Source organism: Chrysemys picta, chromosome 13 (genome assembly GCF_011386835.1).
Source record: "Chrysemys picta bellii isolate R12L10 chromosome 13, ASM1138683v2, whole genome shotgun sequence".
Taxonomy (NCBI): Eukaryota; Metazoa; Chordata; order Testudines; family Emydidae; genus Chrysemys; species Chrysemys picta.
The window spans coordinates 25,769,647-25,781,274 of NC_088803.1; positions in this window are offsets into that span (position 1 = coordinate 25,769,647).

Here is an 11,628-nt window from a genome sequence, read left to right on the forward strand (position 1 = left end):
CCTCCGAGCGCCGTGCCGCCGAATAAAAATAAATTAATTAATTAATAAAAAATCGAACGCCGCCCTGCCCCAAGGTGCCGTCCCAAGCACGTGCTTGGTCGGCTGGTGCCTGGAGCCGGCCCTGCCTGCGAGGAGCTGTGACTTTCTTTTATTTACACAGTTATGTTGCATATTACTCCACAAGGGCAGAGAAGTGGCTGGAGATAAAATTCCTATGTCTGTGTGAAAGGTGTTGAGCAGCCTCTACTCCCACCGGTATCAGTGGGAATGAAGGACACTGAGCACCTGGCAGGATTGGGCCCCCAGGCTCATAAAGTGGGATTTCCAAGCGCTTGTCATTGGCCTGACTCTGCTCCCAGTGAGGTCAGCAAGGGTGTTACCAGTAGATGGGTTTTGAGTAACAGTTATAGTAGGCAGGACACAACCCATGGGTTACCAGCAGTGCTGGATGCCAGATGCCCGCCCATATAACCGGGTAACCATTAACTGAGCCCTGGGTCCCCTTCTCTGCACCCAGGCTCTCCCAGGTGCAATGTGGCTCCTGTGTTCAATTGTACAGCCTGGCCCAGCGGTAGGCTCGGAGGGAAGGAGTCAGTCTCTGTTTGAAGGGGGTTGATAAGGCTGATCTTGTTTCCCTTCTTTCCCCTGAAGTTTGCTCCAGCAGGAGCTCTAAAACCCAGCCACACTCCCCCATGGATTGGTTCCAGCCCAGCATCCAAAGGCCTCTGCAGGCGAGATTCCAAATGGAGTTAGGAATAAAATCATCCCACAATCAGCTTTGTGATGGCCAGCTGGAATGGACAGCACACAGGGCCCTGCTGCCTGCCAGGGCAAATGTCCCACGTGCTAACAAGTCAACTTCAACCCCCTCTCCTGCTGAAAACGCTTTCCCTGCTCTTGTTACAAGAGATCCTCGTAACACGATTACAGGCACAGCCCACGCTCTTTCTTCCCCTTTACTTCCTCTGCCCTCAGTTCATGGTTCCCCTTGGGCCAGCAGTGCCCTGTGCTTCTAGCTGGCTCTGCACTCATTGACTCCCTGCATGAGCCCTTGCACGGCGGCATTGCTGGGTGAGGCAGGGGCGTTCCGACATGGCAGGAGGGTGGCCACTGCTGGTGCTAGGCCTTTCTGGCCAGGGTGGAAAAAATCCCCTCAGCCTGCTCCCTCCCCGGGCAGCCAAGCAAAAAGAAAAAAAAATCCCAAACCAACAAACCAGAAAGCCAGCTGGCCAGTCAGCAGTATGGCGCCCCTGGGAGTTGGCATCCAGGGCAACCATCCTGTTCCCCGCAAGGCCCTACCCCTGCTCACTTCTCTCCCCCTGCCCTCTGTCGCTTGCTCTCCACACACATCTTCGCTCACTACCCCCTCTCCCGTGACTCACCTGCTCCCTGCAGAGCCGGGCTGGGAGGAGCTGACAAGGAGCCTGTCCAATCAGGGCCCAGCAGGGTGAGTTGATCCGCATAGTGAGGGGCCAGGGCCGAGGTAATCGGGGCAGGGTGGGGGTCGGCCCCTGTAGTGAGGGGCTGGGGCAATCGGGGCACAGTGGGGGCACCTACCTCTTGGAGCTGGTCCGGAAGCCAGCCACTGCTCTCTGTCAAGCATCAGTCCCTCAGCAGAATGGAGCTCCACCCTGCGACTCCAGCCACAGCTGCTCAGTGGTGGATGCCGGTTACTGCAGCCAACCAGACTTTTAGTGTCCGGTCAGTTGTGGTGACTGGACGCTGCCAGGTTCCCTTTTCGACTGGACATTCCGGTTGAAAACCGGACACCTGGCAGCCCTAGATGCACAGTCAGTCTCCCTGTCCCCCTGTAGAGTCAGCCAGGGCCGGAGGCTCCTCATGTGCGAACACGAGAGGGGGCTGGGCTCAGTCAGTCCCTTCCCCTGTGGACGGTCAATGTGCACACAGCGACAGAGGAGACAAAATGAGCTTTAACAGACAGGAACACGTGGCTGGGAAAGCACAAATTGTCAGGGGGCTCCAGGGCGGGTGGAGCACCTGAAACAACTCAGCTCTTATTTGGACATTGCCTAGATTTCACACCCCTCTGCCCCCCACAGGTTGTGGCACAGCCCGATTGGTCCCAACATGTACCAGCTTATGATCTTCCACTTTAGCGCTCACACCACATCGGTGCATTATTGTTATTACTGATCTCTAAGCCAGAGGCACCTAGCGACCCCTACTGAGATCAGGGCCCCATCGAGCTAAGCTCTGTACAGACAAGTTGGAAGAGACGGTCCCTGCCATGAGGAATTTACAATTGAAGCAATCCAGGCAGGTCACATGCAGACAAAAGGGAACCTTAGTTCCTCCCATTACAGAGAAGGGGAGCTGAGGCCGGTGAGCTGCAGGGATTTTCCCAAGACCACAAAGGGCATTCAATGGTTCTCAAACTTTTTTTTTTGCGGACCACTTGAAAATTGCTGAGGGTCTCGGCGGACCACTTAATAATCTTTCCAAATGTTGTTTGTACCATTAGCTAACTATTGTAAAGAGTTTTGGATAAAAGCGCTATATAAAAATAACTTTAATAATAATTAACGTTTTTTTGTTCTGCAAATAAAAGCACAATTCATATTTTAATGTCAGTAGTCTTACCTTTCTAATGCGATGGATGTGCCCTCTCTCCCCCGACACGGCAGCCCCTGAGCTGGGGCTGGGAAGGAGGAGGGGGTCTCTCCCTCTCTCCCCTGCCGTGGCAGTCCCCGAGCTAGGGCTGGGAAGGAGGGGGGTCTCTCCCCTGCCACAGCAGCCACAGAGCTGAGGCTGGGGAGGAGGGCTGTCTCTCCTCAGCAGCCGAGCCTTGGAGCTGGGGAAAGTCGCCTCTTTCTCTGGCCATCGCAGCCCTGCACATCTCAAATTCCCCCCACCCCCTCTTCTCACCCCACTGCCCCCTCCCACTACCCCCTACTCCCCCAAGGCCATAACCTCATCTTACATGTGCGTCTTCTCCAGGGTCCAGGCACCTAATTAGGTGGGTGGCCCTTAATTCTCTCGTGTACGGCCACCCAGGTGTGCACCTTAGAGGGAACTATCCATGGACCACCTGAATGAAGCTCGCGGACCACAGTTTGAGAAGCTCTGTGGTAGATCCAGGCACCGAACCCAGCTGGCCTCAGCCCTAGTCTGCTGTTGTAGACACAGGACGGTAGCTGCCTCTCCTTGCCCCCTGAAAGGCACGCCCTGCAACCTGCCGAGCATTCAGCCTGCACACTTAGCACAATCTCCTTCCTAGGGCCGGGCTCTAGCTCCCTCCAGCTTCTCCGTGCGTGCAGTGCCCAATGCCCCTGCTACCCACCTGCAGTTTGCCTGGCGTGTGTGCAGTTTGTCAGTACTTGGCCTCTGGGCCTGAATTTTTAACCAGTCCCAGAGCTGCTGAGTGTGTGAATGAAAAAGAACCAGCGGTCCCCAGATCACTCCTTGTCTTAATGAATGTCGCTAAGGCTTGGGCTGAGTGCCAGAGCTAGAGCGTATCGATGTGGACAGATATATAAACATAGGGCAGCGTCCTGCACGGAGGTGTGTGTAAAGATTCACCCATGGGTGCAACATCTCTATTGGCTCCCTGATGGGCAGGGCGCGATCTGGGGGCAGCAGGATCTCTGAAGGTCCCATGGGAACCAAGTGATTGTACAGGCACGGCTTGGCAGCCTCCCCAAGGAGGAATGAGTGATTCACACTCTGTCCCCAGAGGCGACCCATTGTTTCCTGATGACAGTAGCCACCACTGGGGCAATTCACCTAGCTGGGTTCTCAGCTGGGCCCCTCCATGTCTCCCTCCTTATTTCCTTAGTTCTGTGCCCTACGCTATCCCACGCCCTCCTTGGGTTCACCTCTGCAACCTGTAACCCGCCCTGGGCACTCGCACAGCGGAGACACACTGAGCGCGCTTCCCCGCCCCCCCAAACGAGTGCAGCTTTTCACTAAACTCCCCGGGCTTGCTGACAGCTTGCTGGGCTGAGGAGGCCAGAACTGCCAGCAATAGCCCCACCCTGGTTCCTTCAGAGGGGCTCTGGGACGTGATGCCTTTGTGGCTGCAGACCCCCCAGCGTGCTGGCCTTGCACATCACGCTCCTCGCCAGGACACCTATTATGCCCAGGTTTGCTAGCAGGAGAGTAAAGCTGCTTGTGAAGAGCCCCGCCCCCCGCCCCCTCTTTCACCACAAACGTCCTCTGCTTGCAGGGCTGCTAAAAATCCCAGAATCGGGCCTCTTTGCACGCCTCAGGCAGGGCAAGTGGCCTCTGTGCCCTCTCAACATCCCCTTTCCACTACCAGAATGATGTAAAGGGCCCTGAGCATCAGTGAGAATCAGGCCTCCAATTTAACGGTGACCTGCAAACGGTACAAAGCACCGGCACAGGACCCTGGTTTGCTGTGGCTTGGCAGAGAAGGCGGGGGGGGGGGGGGTTAAGGGTTTTGTTCCTGTTATTTTTTATTTTAGAACTATCAGGACTATCCTGACACCCTCCCCTGACTTTGCTGGAGGAGTCTTTGGAAGGAGCTTTCCTAGCCCTCCATTGAAGGGGGGAGAGGGGGATGTCTGAGTCTTTCACAAAGCGCTTTTCTCCCCGGTGTTCGGCAGGAGTTAGAATTAAGGAGCAAGGAGCAAGTTTTAAACTGTGTAACCCAGGCAATCACTTCTGTCTCCTCCCAGTTCATCACTTTCACCAGGGCCGTCCTTAAGTATAAGCAGCACATGCAGCTGCGTAGGGTACCATGAAATTTGGGGCACTGAATTGCCCCAGATTTCATGGTGCCCTAGGCAGCTGCATGCTGCATACACGGCAACACCAGCCCTGGCAACCAGCCCTATTCCTCGGCCGGCGCCCCCTGCAAGGGGCAGGGCCGTCCCTAGGCGGGTATGGGGCCCTGGACAACTCCCTCCACCCCGCCTCTTACCCTTCCCCCCTGCTCTGCCCCCGCCCCGCCCCCATTCCACCTCTTCCCCCAGTGACCCTGCACTCACCAGTAGCGGCGGGAAGAGGAGCAACCCGGCCCCAACCTGCTCTACTTCGCCAGCTCCCAGCCGCGGCGCTCCGCTGCCGGTGAGTGCGGGGAAAAGATTGCCCCCGGCACTCACCAGTGGCGGGAAGCGGACGTGGTCCCAGCCCGCTCTGCTTCCCTTGCCCCGGCCCCAGCCATGTCACTCAGGTTGGGGAAAGAACCGCCCCCAGCTCTCACTGGCAGCGGGAAGCGGAGCACCGCAGCTGGGAGCAGGCGGAGTACAGCGGGCTGGGGCCGGGCTTCTCCGGTTCCTGCCACTGCCAGTGATGGGGGGGGATCCCTCCCCCGAGTGACACGGCTGGGAGGGGGGGATCCTTCCCCCAAGTGACACGGCTGGGACCGGGGCAAGGGAAGTGGAGCGGGCTGCTCCCGGCCCCCCGCTAATCCCCCAGACCACTCTAGGCCTGTGCGACTTCCAAAAGTGCTGCCCCACAGCTCCTGCCTCCCAGACCCTGGAGGGGGGGGAGGCCTGGAGCCCCACACAGCCCCCCCCCCCATGGGGGGCTGTGTAGGGCACCCAAATGGCTAGGGAAGGCCCTGACTTTCACTTCCTTGCTGCTTGTGATGTCACAGCTCCATCAGATTTCCATTCCCCCTGAGAGTCTGCCAGAAAAACAGGGGTGCTCAGACCTGAATGTAATGTAAGGACGAGGCAGAGCCCTCCACCAACTTTGTATCTTAAAACCCCTCACTTCCAGCCTTCTCTCTCCACCCTAATGTATTAAGAGAGGGCCCCATCCACTCTCCCCCGTGGTAAGTACCTGTAACACATGCAGAGCCCATCTGAACTGCCCCCGGCCCATGTTTTATCAAAATAAAAAGGCAGCTTTTGTACCGAAAACTCCAGCTTTCCTTTTTTGTTCCCCCACCCCCGGGACTGAAACCATTTGCACTGTAATCCTGGGATGCTGGGAGGGATCTGCTAATGAACCCAGCCCCTAATCTCCATTACACCCGCAGCGGGCTGCAGAATAGCTCAGGGAAGGTTAAATGATAAACAAATATGGCAGACATGGTAAGTATTTGGCACGTATCTGCAACAAAAGATGAACAACAGCAACTGTGACATTATCTTTATTCACTAAAAATAGCGTCCGGCAAAGTGTTAAAAAAAGCACATTGTGCTGGTTAACCTCTCCTCTGTCTGTTCAAGAGCCTTCAAAGCCAGGCTGTGTGGCACTAGGATGCAGCGTCCCCTTTCAAGGGCCACCGAGTGCTCAAACAATGGAAGCTCAATCTAGTGTCGGCAACAATAAGGAAGGAATGAGTAGCTGTCACATGACCCTGCTTGTCTTAAACACCACAGCCTGATGTGTTCGTGTGAGCTTTGCCACGTTCACGTGCCGCACACAATCGGCTACCCCGCAGCACATATAGATAACCCCACTGACAACACACACACCTCAGAAATGCGCCCGACACTGATCATACACACAGAGCACAACAATATGAGCAAATAGTTCCCCAAAGACACTGCCAAGTTCTGCAAAGGCATCTGACGCAGGAGCTGACAGGTGTCTCTTGTTGGGCTATGCTCCTGATTCCAAACAGTGACACACACACGGCAGAGGATGCATTCCCCAGCCAAAACACCCAATAAAGGAAAATGCATATAGGGGCAAAAAGAAACAACCCCCTGCTTATTCACCCTGCTGCAGGGGATAGATCTTAATAACGGCCATTTCTCTGAGGTTTCAGATAACACTATTATATTATTGTATATTAAAGCAGAAGATATTTGGGCCTCTATGGATTTGGTAATAAATTCATTAGATTGAGCACATAACTGGAGAGGATGACATCATGTTTGACTCCAGCTAAATAAAGCAAAAACAATTGTGCTATTTTTGCAGGAGAGGTTTCATATCAATCCACAGGGAGCCGGATCTTTAAGTGGCCAGTAATGCAAAAGACAAACAAGCAAAAGCTCCTGCAATCTGAACTCTCCTTTGTGTAAATACCAGCTTGATCGAGGGCATGAAAAGAAACCCATTGTCTCTAAGCTGCATTTCAATGTGAAATGTTCTTGTAAGGCCAGCAATCTTAAACCCCTAATGCATGTGCCTATTGTTTGAAGTGCAGGACAACAATTGGAGGGTGCTCTAATGAGCTAAAGATAGAACGGCAGCTGGTGCTGTCCATTTCCCAGTAACTGAGAATAAAACAATGCCCAAGTATTGTCTGCATTACTGGAGCAATGACATTGGAAACTCTGCCAACAGAGCAGCTAAAAGATCAATGAAATCTGAGTTATTTATAAATGGGTCAGGTCATTTCTTCCCCAAAGTAATTTCATTTCCTTAGCCTTTTCCATCAGGCCTCTTCCGTGACATTAAGAGACAGTGAGCACTGTTGCAAAGTATAAATAGAATGGAAAGGGAGAGAGAGAAAATGGGATTCTGACCAAACACAGAAAGTGTCTTTGCAAACCACACTCTTGTTCACTGCCTTGCCACTTCCCGATGCAATCTGAGGAAGCTCCTGGCTACCTGCATTCCCATTGCAGGACGTAGCTAGCCATCAGAAATGTGGGCTTTCAGGAGCCTCCCCCAGTCTCTCCCATGCAGTGTGATCATCAGCACAGGGGTGCGGTCACACAGTGGTCAAGTGAGGTTCTAATCAAAGGTCAGAAAAAGAACAAATAACCTGCCAGACTCCCAAAGGAGTGTGGCCCCCAAGAAGTGACAATGCAGAGTGTGATGTGCCGTCAGTGGAGTGTGTCTGCCCACAGTCCTGGGCACCGATTCTCCTCTCATTTACACCAGTGTAACTTCGGGGAGTTACTCCTGACTGACACCAGCTCTCCTGGCTGCAATGATGTAGGCAAGGAAGAGCAATGAAATCCCTCATCCCAGCTGTTCACCTCTGTGATTCCCTTCAGGGCAACTTGAAGGTTTCACCCAGCAGCTGAGGGCAGGGGGCGTTATCTATGAGTCACAGTGACTGATGCAGTCTTGACCCACAGAGCAGTGGCTTCAGGTGTTCTCATTCACAATGGCATCTGGATAGCGGGGACCACGACCCCACGTCCCACAAGCCAGGGGACTGGCGAAACCCAATGCCATGCCAGGACCTGATCCCATCTGAGCAGAAGGGAAAGGGCAAGCAAAAGGCCAGCCCATCATTGCCTAAATGCAATCCCGCGTGCATTACTATTTCATGTACACTGATCCCAAGTGCTCAGCCAAGCCTGGCACGAGTGGGCGGGGAGGGCATCGGCTGTGTCATTTGTGCCCATATGAGACTGCGCGTACAAAGCGGCCCAAAGAGGCCACACTATGCAAACGTATCCAGTGCGGGGGCATGTCCTAGAATGGGTCATCCCCACAAGGAGCACTCCCACTATGCTCAAGCAGGCGGGAGTCAGGCATTACCTGCAGGCTATCTGCAGTGTGCGAAATGCCAAGGATTCTTCTCAGCCTTCACTGCTGGAGACATTCCCCAGAGTGAGAACAGGAACAATGAAATAACTCAGGGTCTGCAAAAATGCCCCAGACACCAAATGGAGCCGTGAGATACCAGACAGACGTGCCTGGGCACCACGACATATTGACTGCAGCGCCTGCATCAGGGCCGGCTTTCCTCCCTCTCAGCCAGCGTGTTATGAGTTCAAATCTCCACACCAGGACTGGGCTTGTGCCTAGCATGGCCCCTGATGTGCAGTGCGGGGAGAGCTAACCCTAGGTCCTTGCTCCCTGTCTCTTGCTGGCTGTGCTCACGTGAGTTAGGGATCTCTAGGAGATGACCAGCACCCCCTTCAATGCAGCAGGTTCTGCTCTCTTGACTGGTGTGAGCTATTGCCATTTTCTGAGTGTCATAGAATGGCAGAAAAGCAGGGCTGGAAGGGACCGTGACAGGTTGTCAAGGCCAGCCCCTGCACTGAGGCAGGGCCAAATAGACCTAGACCATCCCTGGCAGGTATTTGTCAATGTGTTCTTAAAGACCTCAACTGTGCGCATTCCACAGCCTCCCTTGGAAGCCTGTTCCAGAGCTTAACTACCCTGAGAGTTAGAAAGTTTTTCATAATATCTCACCTCAATCTCCCTTGCTGCAGATTACGCCCGTTACTTCCTGTCCTACTGTCAGTGGACACAGAAGCACAGTTCTCTTTCTCACAGGTCTTACTTACCAGAGCGCTGGGGCATGCAGGTAGGGAGTGAAGACTCAGGGCCAATAAATGTAAAGCCCTGCACCGGGCAGAGGAAATAAAGCAGAAAGCCAAGCAGCTGTGCCCAGCCGAGCCCAGCCTTTACCTGGATTGTGTTTCTTTCCAGCTTCTCCATGGAGCTAAGAACAAGAACCGCCGCAGGGGAGTTCAAGTTGGGAGGGCACCAGGGTGGATTCCCCGTTAAGGAATGGTCTCCAGTAGGGAAGTGTGTGAGAACCAGTGCGCTCCATCTGTACTTTGGGAAGCTGCAGGGTGCTGGGTCACTGAGGCTGGTGTGTTTGAGTGGCCCGAGCAGAGAAGAAGATGAGATACGAGAAAGAACAGAAAAGGAATGCTGCCCAGATGGCAGTGTGCAGTCAGAGGGGTAAGGCCTGGCTGTGAGAAGGGGAGTGCCAGTTCCCTCACAGGTCCCCACAGTGCAGAGGAGACAATGCAATCTCTTTGGAACACAACTGATACAAGAGCAGAAAAAGGTAGCAAGCCACAACTATGATGATGTCCTAACTACGGACTGGAGGCAGCCGTGGTCTGGGCCTTGGGCATCTGTGGAGACCTGGGTGCTAATCTGAGCTCTGTCACTGCCTCTCTGTATGACATGCCTCAGCGTCTCCATCTGTATTATGGGGATAACACTGTTTAAGAAGCTATTACTAGGTGAGATTAATTTGCCCCAAGATTCTGAAGCAGTGACACCAGGTCATATTATCAAGTCCACGTGGCAGCCCCCAGGCCCACTCCTTGGGGAACTGACTGTGTCTCCCACAGACAGGCAAACTGGATCCAAGGGCTTGGGCTCAGCCTGATCGCATATGCTGCATGGAAGCATCTCTGAGCCCTTATCCCAGAGCTGGCTTGATGCTGATGACACTCTGGAATGGCTAGATGTAGCTGGGAGGACTCCCTGCTCTGGAGCCCGTGTCTTGCCCGGACACTCATCGAATAACACACGTGACATGGCCTAGGCCAGGCTGCTGCAGCTCTAGACGTGGCCCTTGGATGCATCCCACTGCCTGCCTCCTCATTCAGCACAAGGCCAGCAATGGGGGAGGGAGCCCCCGCCTCTTTGTATTCTTACCTGCCCACTCCCACCTGGGTCTGGGCACTTCCTGGGGCACTGCGTGCTGCAGGCAAACACAAAGGCAGGATACTGAGTCAGGAAACCAAGGGCCAATAAGCAGGATCAGTCGTGGGGGTGGGGTCAGCCCATCCCAAGAGCCCCATTGAAGTAGCTTTTTGGGGGTGATGTCACAATTGGCTCGCCCAGGGGTCTGTTTAACCAGCACAGGGGCTGTGGCTGAACAAAGACTACCTCTGTGCCCTGCTCAGCAGCCCCGCGTTGGCATTGCATGCATGATAATCTACAACAACTGTATGTTTTACATGGATGACACCCGGCTGCACTCCTGGAATCTGACACGGGCTGCTATTCAAAATAACTCTGGAGAATGGAGACCTTAGAATAACTGCGGGTCTTCAGAACAACAGTGGCCCCAGACGCAAGTGTCTGCAGCACAGGCCTTAATTACACTGTCCAGACAGGAGTTTAAGGTGCTTAGCTGCCGTTCCCCAATGAGTGAGCGAGGCGCGTTAGTGGCTCGCTTTCATTCTGTATCAGGTTCCTAAAATAAAGTTGACTGACCCCTGGCCTGAACTACCCAATCTCCCCCTGATCACTGGGTGTCTAGCCCAGATGCAAGGCTTTTTTCCCCATCTAGTCTACTTGAATTAAAAGGAAAATTCCTTTAGCCAAGTTTAGAGTCCACTGAGAAAATCACATGGGCTAGAGCTGGACCAGAACCTGAGCATCTCTGGTTCTGGCCAAAGACTGAGATTAGACCTGTTGCCGTGTGGGGGAGCTGTCCTAGAAGCAGGACAAGAGTCTCTTCAGACAAGAGACTTGTTTGCATGGCCCAGAATTCTCTTTAGTAAAAAGACGGTTTAAATAGACACCATCAGCTTGGAATAGAATCAGTTATTTAGAAACTGACCCGCGCCTGCCTTCGGGTCCCCCTGCTGAGCTTTGGGGTTTCACAATCACAGTCCTGTATTTTTTAAAATGTTTCCTGCCCCCTGCGCTGTGTGACAGTCCCACCCAAAATTCATCCCAGGAGAATCTGCCTGGCTGTAGGGGAAGCAGTGACACTGACTCTCACAGAGTAGCTGGAAAAACCAGAGTAATCTAGTGTCTTCCCTCATCTCTCTGAGATATAGCGCCAGATCCTCCGCAGGTGCAATTCAAAGCAGCTCCATGTCAGTCATCTTGTAACAGGAGCCGGCAACAAACATTTCAGACAAATGTGATTTTTAAATTCAGTTTAAACTTCACAATGTCATTCCCTTGGGAAAATGTCTCACGAAACCAACGTTTGGCAAACTCCCCCTCCCCCCAAAGATTTCACAAACCCCAAACATGCCCGGCTTCCCCTGCTTAATAGTCACTTTCTGGGATGTG